This window comes from Anabrus simplex, chromosome 2, assembly GCF_040414725.1.
Source record: "Anabrus simplex isolate iqAnaSimp1 chromosome 2, ASM4041472v1, whole genome shotgun sequence".
Lineage (NCBI taxonomy): Eukaryota > Metazoa > Arthropoda > Insecta > Orthoptera > Tettigoniidae > Anabrus > Anabrus simplex.
The window spans coordinates 320,290,409-320,309,575 of record NC_090266.1 but is presented as its reverse complement, the minus strand read 5'-3'; the positions used below and the strand labels follow the sequence as shown (position 1 = coordinate 320,309,575).

Sequence of the window (19,167 nt, the reverse complement as noted above, 5' to 3'; positions counted from 1 at the left end):
GGAAAAACAAAAGAAAAAAATGATTCAATGGATTAAAGAAACATGCCAGTTCCTTCACTTCCAAACATAGTGTTGATGTTCTATTCAAAGTTACTTGTGAAGATCAGTCAAAAGAAGATTCTATATGTAATGCTAACAAACCACTCATGACAACAGTAAAAATCCTAGGCGTTACGTTAGTTAATTATATGCCAAGGACAACGCACGTTATGAAGATCACCCAGAAAACATTCCCCGCAATGCACGTGCTGCGCGAGTACACAGTAAACACCTGTTTCCTGAAAAACATTTTAAAATGCTGGCAGAAGCTTTCGTTTTCCCTCATTTTGACTATTGACTACTGACTTGGGCGCAAGTTATTGAGCAGATTGCAATGTGGTAAAAATGCATGTGTGAGATACGTCTGTAACCTATGGTACTATGACCATGTAACTCCTTCATAAAACCATCTATCTTGGCCCCAACTAGAAATCCGTCGCACTGTGCATACCCTATGCCATCTCCACGAAGTCCTTTGTTCTTCATAGCCATATTACATGACTTCATATTTCAAATACTCGCATCCTATCACAGTCTTAACACTAGATCTACTAATAATTCCAGCCTTGCTTTATCTACACATAGAACTGCCATTTTCGATCATTTATTCACAGTACTTGCCTGCCGTGAGTGGAGCCTCCTTTCTGAAAGTATCAAAGCGATAAGTGCTATTTGGACATTTAAAGAAGCTCTTTGGAGACATTTTATGCACCAATAAGGATCCTATGTAAACTTGATGCTGTTACAACCATTCTATTGTCACGGATGCCCTGGTAGAAGATTAATTTAAAATTCTTAATCCCTTTTATCAAATGTTATTAAATTTCATGCTCTAAGTATTTTTACATAAAGGATATTAGTTTCAAGCGATTTTTCCTCTTTCGCGAGCCAGCCCAGGGGTAACGTATGTGCCTCTTACCCAGAGGCCCCACATTCGACACCCAGCCAGGTCACGGATTTTTACCAGCATCTGAGGGCTGGTTCAAAGTCTACTCAGCCTACGTGATTACAACTGAGGAGCTATTCAATGGTGAGATAGCAGCCCCAGTCCAGAAAGCCAAGAATAACTGCCAAGAGGATTTTTTTGTACTGACCGCACGACACCTCATAATTTGCAGGCCTTCATGAGGTTTGCCTTGGTTTACCCCTTTCAAGACTGTTGTTATTATCCATATGTTAATACTCAGTCATCATACTGTACATATATTTAATTATTCCAATGTAATATGACTCAATAGTGGAAGATGATATAACGTTAGAGGTGGAAATCATCTTCTTCTTCTTTGCGTGCTTGTCCGACTCGGATACTGGCGATCAACATTGCTGTTCTGGCTTTATCCATTGCAATTCGGAACAATTCTGCAGATGTTTTGTTGAACTAGGTTTTAAGGTTGTCGAGCCAGGAAATTCTTCTTCGCCCAGATCTCTTTTCCTTCTATTTGACCTTGCAGGATAAGTTGAAGCAGTTCATATATTTTCTGATTCCTCATGATGTGTCCAAAATATTGTAGTTTACGACACTTGATGGTGTTGATCAGCTCTGGTCTCTTGTTAGCTCAGCGTAACCTCAACGTTTGTAACTTTCCGAGTCCATGATATTCTCAAAATTCTTCTGTATAGCCAGAGTTCAAATGCTTTCAGTCTAGCAGCGGTGGCTTTTGCAAGGGTCCATGTTTCCACACCATAAAAGGAACTGAAAACACATAGCACCTAAGGAGCCACATTTTGGTATCCATCGTAAGGTCGTGATTCTTGAGGGTTGAGCTCACTGGGTTGAAAACACTCCTCACTTTTCCAATGCGACACTTTATATCTTGCAAATTGTCCCATGTTCGTTAATTACCAGTCCACAAAATGAAAATGGGGAAGGCACCAGGGAAGGATGAAATTTGTGTGGAAATGCAGTTTGCTTTATGTTGCACTGAGAGATAGTTTTTATGGCGACAATGGGATAGGAAAGGTTTGGGAGTGGGAAGGAAACGGCCATGGCCCTAATTAAGGTACAGCCCCAGCATTTGCCTGGTGTGAAAATGGGAAAACACGGAAAACAATCTTCAGAGCTGCCGACAGTAGGGTTCGAACACACTATCTGCCGAATGTAAGCTCACAGCTGCGCGCCCCTAACTGCACGGCCAACTCATTTAGTCCTGTTGGAGCATGGTGTACAGATTGTTAAAGTGCAAATGGAAGCAGAAACATGCCAGGAGACTGAGGAAAGGGAATAATACCAGTCTTTAAGAAGGGAGAGAAAAAAGTATGTGGTAACTATAGAGGAATCACACTCTTATCACAAGTGGCAAAAGATATTGGAAAGGGTATTAGAGAGGAGAATGAGAAGAAAGGTAGGAGAGTTACAAGAGGAACAGTATGGCTTTAGAAGTGGAAGATCTACAGTGGACCCAATCTTCAGCATGAGACAATTAATGGAAAAGAATTGGGAATATGGAAAGGATCTGGTCATGACATTCATAGATAGGTATATGACAGTGTTCTCAGGGTGATGGTCAAAAAGAGACTGGCTACACAAACTGTACAAATGGTGCATGCAATATACAACTGTGTCAGCAGCATACAGACTCGAAATGGAAATAGAAATGGTTTAGAAATGACACTGGACTAAGACAGGGGAGTGTGCTGTCATCTCTTTTGTTTCTAATGGTTATGGATGAAATTGTAAAAGAGACAAGGGAAGCATATGGGAATAGGGAGAAGGAAGTTTTTAATATTTGCAGATGATAATGTCGTCTGGGGTCTCCCACAAGTCCAATCTCTCGCCCATGTCATGGGAGATGGGCAACGACATGAAGTAGGGAATTGCCTGTGGGGGTGATGTACAGCAGAGACTTTGTGTGCACCGTGACCGCTATGGTAGTTATGAAAGCCCTACAGGAATCCTGAAAAGTGATGGCTAATGGGGCTCTGGTGAAGTCATGACAGGCCCAGCAAGCCGGTGATGGATTAAAAGTCGCTTTCAAGAAAAGGAACATTAAGTCGGACAGATCCATCAGAAGACTACCTTCGCGAGACAATGGACTACAATTTGGAACACCGGACATTACAACACTAAGGCCCGGTTTCATCAACACATGTTAGTACTTAATAAGGTGTTAAATCATTTTAATATACGATTGAAGAAAATTTGCGTTTTATCAACAACTGTTAACATTAACAAATGTTAAACAGCGTATTAAAGTTAACATCAGCCATTTCCAATGTTAAATGGCTAACATTAGCAGTTAGCAACCTGTTCCAAAATGGCTGCTGTGAATCTCGCTTTCGATGCGGAATTGCTCTATTTAGATCTTTTACAAAACAATCCTGATCGAAGAAGAGTTCAGCGACGTAATGACTTTTGAAAATTTGACGGATGCGGAATTTCTTCATAGATACAGGTTATCGAAAATAGTCGTTGCCAAGGTTGTTGACGAAATTCGAGTGAGGTTAGAATATCCTACGAAGAGAAACTTAACCTCTTTCTCCAATGTTGCAGGTACTGATAATATTACGATTTTTTGCTACTGGTTATTTTCACATAATGGTCGGAGACAATGCTGGAATTTCTAAAGCCACTGTTAGTAGAGTTGTTTGACGAGTGTCTGCAGCAATAGCATCCATGAGGAAGAGGCATATAACATGACATTCCCTTCAGTAGAAGAGCGTCAGCAAATTATCCGCGACTTCTATGAAATAAGCCATTTTCCTAGTGTTTGTTCTAGGTGCAATAGATTACACACATGTAAGAATCCACTCACCTGGAGGCAATTGGGCCGAAATATATCGTAATCGGAAGGGATATTTCTCTGTTAATGTTCAGGTGATTAATGAGCCTAACCTCCAAATCAGGGATATACTTGCTAGGTGGTCTGGTTCTGCACACGACAATACAATATTTAATAACTCCCATATCGGAGCACAGTTTGAAGTTGGACAATTAACGAAGAGATTTTGTTAGGTGACAGTGGATAGCCGCTAAAAAATGTATGTGTTAACCCCATTGAAACCATCGCGGACTTTCTCCCATGCCTCATCCTTTTGTTTTATCGTCAAGCCATCCGTGCGCTTGCACTCAATAACTTATATACATTTACTAACCAATTCAATTAACAACTCTTTTTCGAAGGAGGAAAAATTAGAACTACGATTCCGTTTCACTTCTCGCACCATATTTTACAGCTGTCCGCAAACTAAAGCGCATCGGAGCGCGCTGCTTAACAGCATGTTCGTACCAGTTCGCAATATTGGGAGAGTTAACACTCGATTAGTTAACATTTCACAAGAAAAGTTTGATGAAACGCAAGAAACCTAGCAAGATGTTAAAATTTTTAACTCCGTATTAACTAACTACTCGTTAGTATATATATTACATGTGTTGATGAAACCGGGCCTAACAAACATACATATATTATCATTATAGACTGTTATGCCTTTCAGCGTTCAGTCTGCCTCTCAGAATTTACCAACAGCCGCCACAATCCTCTATTTGCAACTAGTGCTGTGACTTCATTTAGTTCTATACCTCTTATCTTTAAATCATTAGAAACTGAGCCTAACCATCATCGTCTTGGTCTCCCTCTACTTCTCTTGCTCTCCATAACAGAGTCCATTATTCTTCTGGTAACCTATCCTCCTCCATTCGCCTCACATGACCCCACCACCGAAGCCGGTTTATGCGTACAGCTTCATCAAACGAGTTCATTCCTAACTTACCCTTTATCTCCTCATTCCGAGTACCCTCCTGCTATTGTTCCCACTTGTTTGTACCAGCAATCATTCTCGCTACTTTCATATCTGTTACTTCTACCTTATGAATAACATATCCTGAGTCCACCCAGCTTTCGCTCCAGTAAAGCAAAGTTGGTCTGAAAACAGACCGATGTAAAGATAGTTTCGTCCGGGAGCTGACTACCTTCTTACAGAATACTGTTGATTGCAACTGCGAACTCACTGCATTAGCTTTACTACACCGTGATTCTATCTCACTTACTATATTACCATCCTGGGAGAACACACAACCTTAATACTTGAAATTATCTGCCTGTTCCAGCTTAGTATCACCAATCTGACATTCATATATGTTGAATTTCGTACCTACTGACATCAATTTAGTCTTCAAGAGGCTAATTTTCATACCATACTCACTGCACCTATTTCCAAGTTCCAAGATATTAGACTGCAGGCTTTCGGCACAATCTGCCATTAAAATCAAGTCGTCAGCATAGGCTAGACTGCTTACTACATTTCCACCTAACTGAATCCCTCCCTGCCACTTTATACCTTCCAGCAGATGATCCATGTAAACTACGAGCAGCAAAGGTGAAAGATTACAGCCTTGTCTAACCTCTGTAAGTACCATGAACCAAGAACTCATTCTACCATCAATTCTCACTGAAGCCCAAGTGTCAACATAAATGCCTTTGATTGATTTTAATAATCTACCTTTAATTCCATAGTCCCCCAGTATAGTGAACATCTTTTCCCTCAGTAGCCTGTCAAATGCTTTCTCTAGATCTACAAAACAAAACACAACTGCCTATTCCTCTCATAGCATTTTTCAATTACCTGGCGCGTACTGAAAATCTGATCCTGACAGCCCCTCTGTGATCTGAAACCACACTGGTTTTCATCCAACTTCTTCTCAACCACTGATCGCACCCTCCCTTCCAAGATGCCAGTGAATACTTTGCCTGGTGTACTAATCAATGAGATACCTCGATAGTTGTTGCAATTCTTCCTGTTCCCTTGCTTGTAGATAGGTGCAATTACTGCTTTTGTCCAATACGAAGGTACCCTACCAACACTCAATGCTGATCTTACTACTCTATGAAGCCATTTCATCTCTGCCTTCCCACTATACTTCACCATTTCAGGTCTAATTTCATCTATTCCTGCTGCTTTATGACAATGGAGTTTATTTACCAACCTTTCACTTCCTCACGTGTAATTTCACCAACATCATTTTCCTCCTCCCCATGAACTAGGCTGTTCGCAACACCACCAGGGAGATTTCCTTTTATGTTGAGATGATGTTCACTAACAAACTAAGTGGAGGAAATTGTAGACGTGATTGAGGAAAGGAAATCAGATATACTGGGTTTGTCAGAGACAAGGCGGAAAGGAGAAGGTAAGTAAGAACTGACGAATGGTTTCCAGCTTTACTTGAGTGGAAAGGAAGAAGGAATGGATAGTGGAGTGTGATAAGTTGTGAGAAAGGGACTGAAAGTAGAAGTAAAGGAATAAGTGACCAAATTATGAAAATAGAAATATTTGTAAAAGGAAAGAGTTTGGAAGTACTTCATGTGTTTGTCCCTCATGTAGCCTGCACTCAGCAAGACAAGGAATATTTTGAGGATCAGTTGCAGAAACAGCTAATTGGCCAGCACATTATAGTCGTGGGAGATTTAAATGCCCACATAGGTACGGACAGGAGAGAATGTGCTGGGACCAGAAGGTTTGGGAAAAAGGAATGAGGAAGGGAAAAAAAAAAAATGCCTGAGTTTTGCAAGATGATGGTTGGAAACTCATGGTTAAAGAAGAAGGAGAGCTGCAAGATAACACTGTATAGCAGGGATTGGTCACTGAAATCAGTTGTGGACTATATGCTCTTTGACTGTGAGATGAAGAGGAGCAACATATATGCGAAGGTAATACCATCAGTAGTGTTAGAAAGTGACCACCGGCTGCTGGTAATAAAGCTCCAAATAGTGAAAGAAAGAAAAATTACAGAAGACCAGGAAAGGAAATAAAAGTATGGAAAATGAAAGAGAAGAAAACCAAGGAAGAGTACCAGAAACTAATAAAGAAGAAATTACCAACATATGAATTAAGGAAAAGAGTGGAGGAATGCGAAAGATTCAAAAGCACATTGGTAAAAGTTGAGCAAACAACATGTGGAAGGACCTGCGGAAGGAAGAAATGGAAGGAGACACCATGGTGGAACGACAAAGTGAAACTAATAAATCAAGGTAAAACTTATAAATCAAGAAAGTGAAAGGAGCAATAGGGAAGAAAAACAACGCCTTTTTGGTGTGATTCCAATAAAGAACACCAGAGACAAGAGAAGACTATTCGAACAAATGGATGGAAGCCAAAAGTGTGGTTACAGAGGAGAGGAATAAGTGGATGGAGAAGTGGACACAGATGATGGAGGAAGATAGCAAAGGCAATTGGAAAGTATTGTATGGAATGGTGAGAAACAAAAGGAAGGGTAGGCAGAGTAACGTGGGAAAAAAAAGCGATAAAAACTGTAATATAATGGAGGAAAAAGAGGAAATTAAACTAATCTGGAAGGAATATTTTAATGACCTCCTGAATGTGGCTGAATCAAGTGAAGAAGAAGATCGTGTAGAGGAAATTGATGACAGGTGTGAGGAGAAAATGGAGGAGTTAACCTGAGTAGAAATGGAGGAAGCTATGAAGAGGATGAAACTGGGAGAAGCACCAGCAGTGGATGAGATAAGTGTTGAGATGATAAGAGTTGCAGGGGTTGTGGGTACACACTGGCTATACAGGATGATGCGGGTAGTGTGGAATGTGAAAAAAGTACCAGAAGACTGGAAGAAGTGTGTGATGGTACCCACCTTTAACAAAAGAGACAGAAGAAAAATGTCAGAATGACCGTGGTATAATCCTGATCTGTCACTGTGCCAAGATCTATGGAAAAGTACCAGAAAAGCGGATAAGTAAGTCAGTGGAAAAAGAATCCAGAGAAAAACAGTACGACTTTAGACAGGGAAGGTCAACTATTGACTTCATGTTTGCAGTAAGGCAGGTACAAGAGCAGCACTATGAGTATGGGGAAGATTTGGTGATGGCCTTCATGGACGTAGAGAAGGAATATGACCGTGTCTGTAGAAACAAGATCTGGGAAGCTATGAGAACAAGCGCAGTAAATGAGCAGACAGTGACAAGAATGAGAAATATGTATGATGGAAGTGAAAGTTGTGTCCAAGTCTGAACTGGAAGAACTGGATAGTTTCAGTTAACAAATGGTGTAAAGCAAGGAAGTACCCTCTCACATTTTTATTTTTTATAAGATGCTTTATATTGCACCGACACAGATAAGTCTTATGGCGATGATGGGACAGTAAAGAGCTAGGAGTGTGAAGAAAGTGGCGATGGCCTCAATTAAGGTGTGCTGGTGTGAAAATGGGAAACCACGGAAAACCATTTTCAGGGCTGCCGGCAGTAGGGTTCGAAACCACTATGGGGAAAGAGTGAGAGTGAAGTGTAGGAACAGCTAAATGCATGGGAGGAAGATGTTTTATCTTATGGAATCAAGTTCTGGTAAAAACACAAAACTAGAACCAAACATACAATGGCATGACATTAGAAGGGGGGCAGTTGAAAAGAGCTGAAAGCTTTAAAAACTGGTACTTGGGAAGAGTAATTTAAGAAAATGGAGGAAACAGGATGGAAATCAGTGAAAGAGGAAGATGTGCAAATGGATTCTTTAAGAACATGGGAGGACTGTTACGGAACAGGGATGTACCACAGAGATGTAAAGGAATATTTTTTTACAAGTTGCTTTACGTCGCACCGACACAGATAGGCCTTATGTCGGCGATGGGACAGGAAGGGGCTGTAAGTGGGAAGGAAGCGGCCGTGGCCTTAATTAACGTACAGCCTCAGCATTTGCCTGGTGTGAAAATGGGAAACCACGGAAAACCATCTTCAGGGCTGCCGACAGTGGGGTTCAAACCGACTATCTCCCGAATACTGGATACTGTCCGCACTTAAGCAACTGCAGCTATCGAGCTCGGTGTAAAGGAATTATGTACAAGATTTATTTTGTGCCGATTTTGATGTATGGATCGGAAACATGGGTGATAAAAGTAGAATACAAGCAGTGGAAATGAAGTTTCAAAGGTGTCAAGTAGGTTTAACGAGAATGAACAGAGCAAGAAATGAGAGTTCAGGAAATGGTAAATGAGGTACCCCTACAGGAAAAGATAGAAAAATCACGGTTGTAGTGGTATGGACATGATAACAGAATGAGTGAAGAGAGAATACCAATGATGATGTTAGAAATAGAGCTGAAGGGAAGGAGACCTAGAGGAAGACCGAGGGACAGATGGCTGAAAGGTGTAAAGAAGAGCATCGAGGCAAGAGGGAACTGGACGACAGTGACAGAAGAGAGGTGGTGGATGGACAGAAAACAATGGAGAGGCTTATGTTCCAAGCAGACAGAAAATGATGGAGAGGCTTATGTTTCAAAAAGACCCAGCCTATGGTTAGAAACTGCTCCAGATGATGATGATGATGATGATGATTATTGTGGTTTGGGGAATGAAAAGCAAAGAAGTACAAGAACAAGCTGATGCACTGAATGAGAAAACTGAAAAGTATGGTATGTAAATCAGCGCAGAGAACCTTAAGACTATGGCCATATCAAGAGGAGAAAGACAAAGGAAAGGCATTGTGAAAATTGGTGGTCAAAGCCTTGAAAGTTTCAAATACAGTCAAATCTTGTTAATTTGTTTCTGCAGGGGACAAGGAAAAAGAATGTGTTAAGCGAGAAAATAAACGAATAAAAACTACCCAACAGGGTGTGTATTACACCTGTTAGTACACTTGTTATTTTGTAAGTGCCAGCAGAAAAGGTTTTCATATTTGTTCTCTCATATGTTTTCACACCTTTTAATACTTTCCTCTCATCTTTAGAAACTGTAGATATAATTTGTACTGTACCTGCGGATACATGACGTAAAATGCCATGTTAGATATGATTTTTTCCAACCTTTTCTGCTGGCACTTACAAAATAACAAGTGTACTGAAAGGTGTAATGAACACTCATAATATGCACGTCTGGGAATCAGCAAATTCCCACGAGATTGCAAAGTTGCAACGTAACCCCCCCGTAAACTTAATTTTTTTGGTGCCAAATCCCAGCGGAAAGTTTGTGGGTCTTTTTTTTACGCTGAAACAACTGTGACTGGTGTTTCTTATCTTGATGTGATTGAATAATGGCTCTTTCCTCAATTACAAGAATAGGAACCAGAGAACTTCATTTGGCAGCAAGATAGTGCGCCACCTCATTGGCAAAACTCAGCACGCGACTGGTTAAACGACATTGTACCCAACCACTGGATTGGCCATAAGGAGCAGGATGAGAGAGCTTGTTTCGCATGGCCTCGACATTCTCCCGATTTGATGCCATGTGACTATCGCGATGCATTTAAGCATCGCTTTTTCCACAGACTAGATTTTTATGAGTGTTTTAGCTTGTATTGAAGCATGTATTATACTTTAATGAGGAACCCAAGTTATTAAGACATGTCACCAAAGATTCTGGATTTTATGATACTCTAGTAAATTAAGTTTGAGTTTATGAAATAATTGTTTAATAGTTCTTGAGTCATTGTTTACAAACGTAACCATTCTTCGAGATTCAGATTTGGTTGATACAGTCACCTGTTCAATATCAAATCGACGAGATCTTTGAATCTTTATAGACTGTTATCCTTAAAGGATAAAAACTTTTTTACCAAATCTCATTACAAAGAAACTTACAAATTTAGTTCTTAAGATTGAATTTCACCTACTGTATTTCAAAGATGTTAAACATGCCACTTGTTTTAAGTATTTTAGAATAACTCATTCTACCACAATTTTAATGTATATCTCCTACTAAGCCTATGTTACTAAGACATGATCTAGGTTTATGTATTTTATGATATTCTAATAGAGTAGATTTAAGTTTCTGAAAAAATGTTTCAATAGTTCTGGAGTCATTGTTTTCGAACATAACCATTCTTCGAGATTCAGATCTGGCTGATGAAGCTCTGTAAGAGAGCGAAACATGTCCCACAAATAACTTGTCAATTAATGAAGATATTTTTAATGTGACAACATTATAATATACTGAACAGGTGGATTAGAATAAAAACTTTGTTATTACAAATACTTCTACAGTTCAACACTAACATTTTTATGTCATCCCTACTTGACTTCCAGATCTCTGTACCCTTATCACCGCTCCCTAGACAACCCCGTTTCGCTGAATGTACCCCCTATTACCCTTCCAAACAAATTTCCTAACTTATATGTACCACTGTGATTTAAGTGAAGGCCATCTGAGCGCAGATCCCTATCTCCTACCCACCCATTAGGATCTAGAAATTTCACTCCCAGTTTCCCACATACCCACTCCATAGTCTCATTTAAATCCCCAATCACCATCCAGTCAGTATCCCTCCTACACAGAATTCCACTGATAACAATCTCCGCTTCCCTAAACTTCACCTGTGCTGCATTTACTAGATCCCACACATCCCCAACTATGTTGGTACTTATATCAGCTTGCCTTACACTGTTGGTACCAACGTGAAACACTACCACCTTCTCCTTCCCCTCCTCCCTCTCTTCTACTTTCCTCAACATCTGCCTCAACCTAATTCCTGGACAACACTCTACTCTGGTTCCCTTTCCTTCACACACTTTCCCCACATGTCTAACGATGGAATCCCCATGACCAGAGCCTCAACCCTACCTAACTCCTTTGATCCCCTCCCCTCCTGGTCAGCCCTATCTTTCCTGATAGCTGCAGAAGTTACTTCCTACTCCCTTTTCTCCTTCCCATGACCTTGTCCCCCCTGTCTTTTCCTATCCTCTACTCTACATTTCCCTTCCTCCTATTTCCACACATCTCAGCAACAGTTCCCTGCTCTCATCTTTCCTCTGTTGCTCTACCTGGAGTGGCTCGTACCGATTTCGCACAGACACCTGTCCTGAATTCTGATCCTGAATAGAGCCCTTTCCTCTGTCTATCAGATGTTCTGCTTCAATTCTTCATGAAAGCCCTTGAAATTGTTGATCTGTATCACGTTCGATCTGAGATGTCTTCCTGCCAAGACTAATCCTGCTGAAGTCTTTTCTGACTACCTGAAACCACCTACGTCTATTGTCCACTAATTTTAAGATCTGCTTTGTTAGCCACTTTTCATATGTTCTGAATAGACGTCATTAGAACTTAAGTCTTTCTTTTCTTACAGACTATCAGTTGTTCCGGCTATAATTCTTCACTTCCTCTTAATATGGTGCAGAATTATGTGAAATGTAGCAGATTTCTTATTCAGCATGTTGGCAAAGCTGATCTTAACCCCATCTTGCCAACTGTCCAATACCACAGGTACATATAGCCTTATCAAGATACTTCTCCACATAAATGCAATTGAAATTAAGTTAAAGTAACAAAAGCGACAAACCACAGAGGTGCGAATTTAAAATTAAAAAAAATACATATTGTTTCTAAAGAAAGGCAAGGGGATGAACTCTACATAGGGTCAATGCAGAACATGGTTCAGGCAGTATTGTTTGAGCATAAAACTGAAAACAATTTTTCACATATTTTACGTTAGGTTATGTATTTAGGTTTAATCATGTTTATTTAGTTCATGTATTATATTTAAAGTTAAAAACTTCATGGTTGGTCCACACTGAAATGAGAATCACAATAAGATAAGGTAAAATTAAGGGTTCCACATTTTCAATACAATACAATACAATACAATACAATTAATTATACTTTAAAAGTTTGTGGTTCATGTTTGTGGGTTACTGTAGTCACGTTCTAGTTCGTGAACCATGGGCAATGGCTGAGTGGCCTAGTAAGTGGTCCTGAGATTCGGGATACCAGTTGCTATGGAATGGGAGTGGGCATCTCGGACATATTCTGAGTCATGGCCCTCCTTGTGCTCAGGCGGCTAGGACTATACAATTCACCGGTGGTCCATAACCCGTTAGAGGAGAGATCCTCACTTGGACTATGTGCAAGTAGGGCAGAACCCTGCTGGTCCATAACCCGTTAGAGGAGAGATCCTCACTTGGACTATGTGCAAGTGAGGAGAGATCCTCACTTGGACTATGTGCAAGTAGGGTAGCATCCTGCTTCATGAATTTACTGAGCTCAGAACATTTTAAGCAAGCCTCGGACCTATGGGAGTAACGGAGTCCTACTCCCATTTGACAGGCGAGGGACTCCTTGGAAACAACTTGGCGAACGAAATGGAATTCGATGGGGAGCTATCAATGTTAATGGGGCTTATGGAAGAAAGAAGGTAGAACTGGCTGAGTCAGCAAAGAGGATGCATCTGGATGTGCTAGGAGTAAGTGATATTCGGGTAAGGGGGGATAATGTGGAAGAGATCGGAGATTATAAAGTGTACTTGACGGGTGTTAGAAAGGGAAGGGCAGAGTCTGGGGTAGGGCTCTTTATCAGGAATACAATTGCACGCAACTTAGTTTCTGTTAGGCAGCGAATGATGTGGGTAGCTTTATCAGTTGGAGGAATTAGGACAAGAATTGTGTCCATGTATTCACCATGTGAGGGTGCAGATGAGGATGAAGTTGACAAGTTTTATGAAGCATTGAGTAACATCGTGGTCAGGGTCAACAGCAAGGATAGAATAGCGCTAATGGGCGATTTCAATGCGAGAGTTGGGAATACAACTGAAGGGTACGAAAGGGTGATTGGTAAATGTGGGGAAGATATGGAAGCTAAGGGGAATGGGAAGCGTTTGATGGATTTCTGTGCTAGTATGGGCTTAGCAGTTACGAATACAATCTTCAAGCATAAGGCTATTCACCGCTACACATGGGAGGCTAGGGGTACCAGATCCATAATAGACTATATCTTAACAGACTTTGAATTCAGGAAATCTGTTAGGAATGTATGAGTTTTTCGCAGATTTTTCGATGATACAGACCACTATCTTATCTGTAGTGAACTAAGTATCTCTAGGCCTAGGGTAGAGAAAGTGAAATCTGTCTGCAAACAAATAAGGGTAGAAAATCTCCAGGACGAGGAAATTAGACAGAAGTACATGGATATGATTAGTGAGAAGTTTTGAACAGTAGAGAGTAAGCTGGTTCAGGATATAGAAAGTGAATGGGTGGCATACAGGGATGCTGCAGTAGAAACAGCAAAGGAATGCCTACTAACAACTGTGTGTTAAGATGGGAAAAGGCGAACATCTTGGTGGAATGATGAAGTGGGAGCAGACTGTAAATGTAAAAAGAAGGCTTATCAGAAATGGCTCAAAACAAGGGCCGAGGCAGACAGGGATTTGTACGTAGATGAAAGAAACAGAGCGAAACAAATAGTGGTTGAATCCAAAAAGAAGTCATGGGAAAATTTTGGTAATAACCTGGAAAGGCTAGGTCAAGCAGCAGGGAAACCTTTCTGGACAGTAATAAAGAATCTTAGGAAGGGAGGGAAAAAGGAAATGAACAGTGTTTTGAGTTATTCAGGTGAACTCATAATAGATCCCAGGGAATCACTGGAGAGGTGGAGGCAATATTTTGAACATCTTCTCAATGTAAAAGGAAATCATCCTGGTGGTGTTGCAAACAGCCAAGCTCATGGAGAGGAGGAAAATGATGATGGTGAAATTATGCTTGAGGAAGTGGAAAGAATGGTAAATAAACTCCGTTGTCATAAGGCAGCAGGAATAGATGAAATTAGACCTGAAATGGTGAAGTATAGTGGGAAGGAAGGGATGAAATGGCTTCATAGAGTAGTAAAATTAGCGTGGAGTGTTGGTAAGGTACCTTCAGATTCGACAAAAGCAGTATCTATAAGCAAGGGAACAGGAAGGATTGCAACAACTATCGAGGTATCTCATTGATTAGTATACCAGGCAAAGTATTCACTGGCATCTTGGAAGGGAGGGTGCGATCAGTTGTTGAGAGGAAATTGGATGAAAACCAGTGTGGTTTCAGACCACAGAGAGGCTATCAGGATCAGATTTTCACTATGCGCCAGGTACTTGAAAAATTCTACGAGAGGAATAGGCAGTTGTGTTTATGTTTCGTAGATCTAGAGAAAGCATATGACAGGGTACTGAGGGAAAAGATGTTCACTATACTGGGGGACTACGGAATTAAAGGCAGATTATTAAAATCAATCAAAGGCATTTATGTTGACAACTGGGCTTCAGTGAGAATTGATGGTAGAATGAGTTCTTGGTTCAGGGTACTTTCAGGGGTTAAACAAGGCTGTAATCTTTCACCTTTGCTGTGCGTAGTTTACATGGATCATCTGCTGAAAGGTATAAAATGGCAGGGAGGGATTCAGTTAGGTGGAAATGTAGTAAGCAGTTTGGCCTATGCTGACGACTTGGTCTAAATGGCAGACTGTGCCGAAAGCCTGCTGTCTAATATCTTGGAACTTGAAAATAGGTGCAATGAGTATGGTATGAAAATTAGCCTCTCGAAGACTAAATTGATGTCAGTAGGTAAGAAATTCAACAGAATTGAATGTCAGATTGGTGATACAACACTAGAACAGGTCAATAATTTCAAGTATTTAGGCTGTGTGTTCTCCCAGGATGGTAATATAGTTAGACCGAATCAAGGTGTAGTAAAGCTAATGCAGTGAGCTCGCAGTAGCGATCAGCAGTATTCTGTAAGAAGGAAGTCAGCTCCCAGACAATACTCTTTACATCGGACTGTTTTCAGACCAACTTTGCTTTACAGGAGCGAAAGCTGGGTGGACTCAGGATATCTTATTCATAAGTTAGAAGTAAAAGACATGAAAGTAACAAGAATGATTGCTGGTACAAACAGGTGGGAACAATGGCAGGAGGTACTCGGAATGAGGAGATAAATGCTAATTCAGGAATGAACTCGATGGATGAAGCTGTACGCATAAACCGGCTTCGGTGGTGGGGTCATGTGAGGCGAATGGAGGAGGATAGGTTACCTAGGAGAATAATTTACTCTGCTATGGAGGGTAAGAGAAGTAGAGGGAGACCAAGGCAATGATGGTTAGACTTGCTTTCTAACGATTTAAAGATAAGAGGTATAGAACTAAATGAGGCCACAACACTAGTAGCAAATCGAGGATTGTGGCGACGTTTAGTAAATTCTGAGAGGCTTGCAGACTGAACGCTTAAAGGCATAACAGTCTATAATGATAATGACTGTGTGTATGCAATGTATTACAACATGTTTAAAATGGTTCCGGTTTTGACACTATGTTTATGTCGTCATCAGCCGATCATTTTCCTCTCCACACATCAGGCTCCACGGCACGCTGAGCAAGGTTGTTTACGCTCCACATCGAACTGAGAAGCCTAGGTCTTATAAAGAAAAAAGGGCCTTCACCTTTATAACTTTCCACTGCTCGACGTACCGCAACACTTAAAACTTTAAAGTCGCTGTTATACATCAAATGTATTTAAAAGTTGTTTCTCTATTTAGAGATCCATTTTACTCTGTCACAACAAGACAACAACTTCAAGATTTTAATGTGTATAATCAAGATTTTAAACACATACCCAATAAAGACTCAACATTAAAGCTTGGTTTCCTCTTCACATCGAGATTAATCAAGACTATCATGTCTTAAATATGTTACAACAATCTGGTTATTTTACTCAAGACTGTCAACAAAATTCTATACTTTATCTTTTTGCAATATTTTAATGTTCATTTTCAAGCATCATCGTAACAATTGATGCAAAGTATAATAGAACTATTATTCACAGAATTAACTGACAACATATGTACATTGAACTCAGACATTTTAATGACATTGTATAATTTTAATGTAACGAATCTGTATTACGAAATATTTTAATATCCAATTCATGTATCTAACCATATATCATAATGTATGTTTTTATACTGTACATATAGCTCATAACACTAGTTTTATTACTTTACAGAATGGAATTGTTCAAGGACTCGACAATTAATGCATACTTATTTAAGGCTGATGATGACCCCAAGTAGGGTCAAAACTAGTACCCGGTAATTGCTTTATGATGTAAATATATGCATTGCAAGTACTGTAATGTAAAATATTGAATAGGTGGAATAAAACAATTTTTGTGAAATCAAATTAGATGTAATCTCGGTTCAATACGGAACCGAAAATGAGATTTATAACCTTTGACGTTACAACAAGAATCGTCTTTTTAAACTAATGTGGATTTTTCGTCAAGGACTATCTTACTTTTAAGTGTTACACTTGTCATATGTGTGAATACTGTCTCGTATATTTTGTTCTTTTGCTCTTTTTAATGATCAGCTGATGATGACACAAACATAGTGTCGAAACCGGTACCATATTAAACATGCTGTGATACATTGCACCATATAATTGTATTGTAGTGAAAAGGTGGAACCTTTAAATTGACCTTATCTTATTGTAGTCATTTATTATAGGCAAGGTTATGTTTACTGCTTATAAATAAACTTTCATTTGTTCAAAGTCATTAATTGGATGAGCTGAAATTATGATATAAGGTGTGCCTTGAGTATTGAATTTGTCTGAAAGACGAGCTGTTAGTGTATTTACTGATGTCCTCGATTATGAACGAATATGGAAAACTGTTGGAAAATGACAGTGCTGTAACCTAAAATTACAGTTATGTTAATGGTGATGAAGGTAAAGATCAACAATTAACTGAAAGCAGTGATGACACTTCAAATCCAAAGAGAGAAAACTGATGCAGCCAAAGAGAATATGAACTTTCACCTGTAAACAAAGTTCAAAGTGTCAAGTGCAGATATTATGTTTGATGATAAAACAGTAGACACTATGTTTTATGATTATAACGTCTGAGATTATAACAAATAAATATGAGAAGCTGATGAAGAGATACATCAAATTAAAACTAATACTTAAGTCATGCTGAAGTACGCAGCAAAGAAAAGACAAGATTTAATTGCTTTCAAAGGAAACCGCACACACTACAAATAAATGTTGTTAACATACAACGGCCAATTTCAGCTAGCCACGAGATCTGAAGTATAGTGTACAATACAGGTATTTACAACACTGAGCAATTGAAGCGGCAAGGAATATCAGGCATTTAAACTTCAAGCTTCATAAATTTTACTGATAATCTGAAAAGACACTTTGGAATAATGTCTCAACACACAATTATTCTACAAACAAAGAAAGATGATCAAGAAGGAAAAGAAATAAAAAAAAGAGCAGAAGCATTCATTACGGAAGTTAATGAACATATTGAAAACATATAGTTATAATTTTGTGTGGCTATTAATAGCCTAGCACAGTCCTTGTAAGGCAGACCCTCCGACGAGGGTGGGCGGCACCTGCCATGTATGGGAAACTCATGTTCAGCGAACGGATTTATATGTACTAATAATTATTGAAATATGTACATATATATTTAGTTATTTTTATTGAAATATGGAATTATATATTGTACCGAGAACGCCGCTACGAGAGAAGTCCGAAGTATGTATGTTGAACTTCGCACGAGGAGGAAGGTAGGCAGCCTGCCGAACGCAGTGACGTACCCAGCGAGTGACGTGGCTGCCGTAAGCCAGCTATTCGTGCCATATATGGTAATGTTCCAGCTCACCCTCAAAAGAACATTTTGAGCTACTTTATCGCTATTTTGACACTGCCATCTTAAAAACCTTTTTCAAGAAAATCCACCGAGTATTATAGAAGTTATAAGGGTAGATAGTACCCGAGTTCTAGACACTTCCATGCGAACGTGTATAAGAGGAGGACCGCCCGACCTACGAATTCAGTGTTTGTCACTCCGCCGTCTCTGTGACACGGGTGACAGGAGAAGTATTGTGTGTGTCGAACTTCTGGTTGACAGTCTGCGAAATCCAAGTATTGGAACTTCGGTATTTTCTCTAAGTGTTGTGTCGGGACTTTATCATACTCTTGAAGTGCCTGATTGGGACTTTGTTATTTTCTACGAGCATCGTTTTGGAACTTTGTCATATTGACACATTGGAACTTTGTTATTTTTCGTGTGTCGTGATTGGACTTTGATATTTTCTTAAAGTGCCATATAGGAACTTCGTTATTTTTCTGAAGCGTTTCATTGGAACCTTGCTATTTTCACCAAGTGTCGCGATAAGACTTTATTATTTTCTTAAGGTGACATATTGGAACATTGTCATCGGAACTTTATTTTCTTCGGGTGTCGTGTTGGGACTTTAATATTTTGACACCACGGAACTTTATTTTCTTCGAGTGTCGTGTTGGGACTTTAATATTTTGACATATCGGAACTTTGTTATTTCTACACATTGGAACGTTGTTATTTTTTTGAAGAGCCACATAGGGACTTACTTATTTGATGACGATTGAAAGGACTTTGAATTTTCACGAGTGTTGTGTACCGCATTGA

At 39.7% G+C, this 19,167-nt stretch overlaps 1 protein-coding gene across 3 annotated transcripts in view; it reads right to left on the bottom strand.

The window, feature by feature from the left end:
- The window catches only part of LOC136864097 (alpha-ketoglutarate-dependent dioxygenase alkB homolog 7, mitochondrial), a 113,905-nt gene that overhangs the window by 36,524 nt on the left and 58,214 nt on the right, over window positions 1-19,167 (bottom strand). The window lies entirely within an intron of this gene.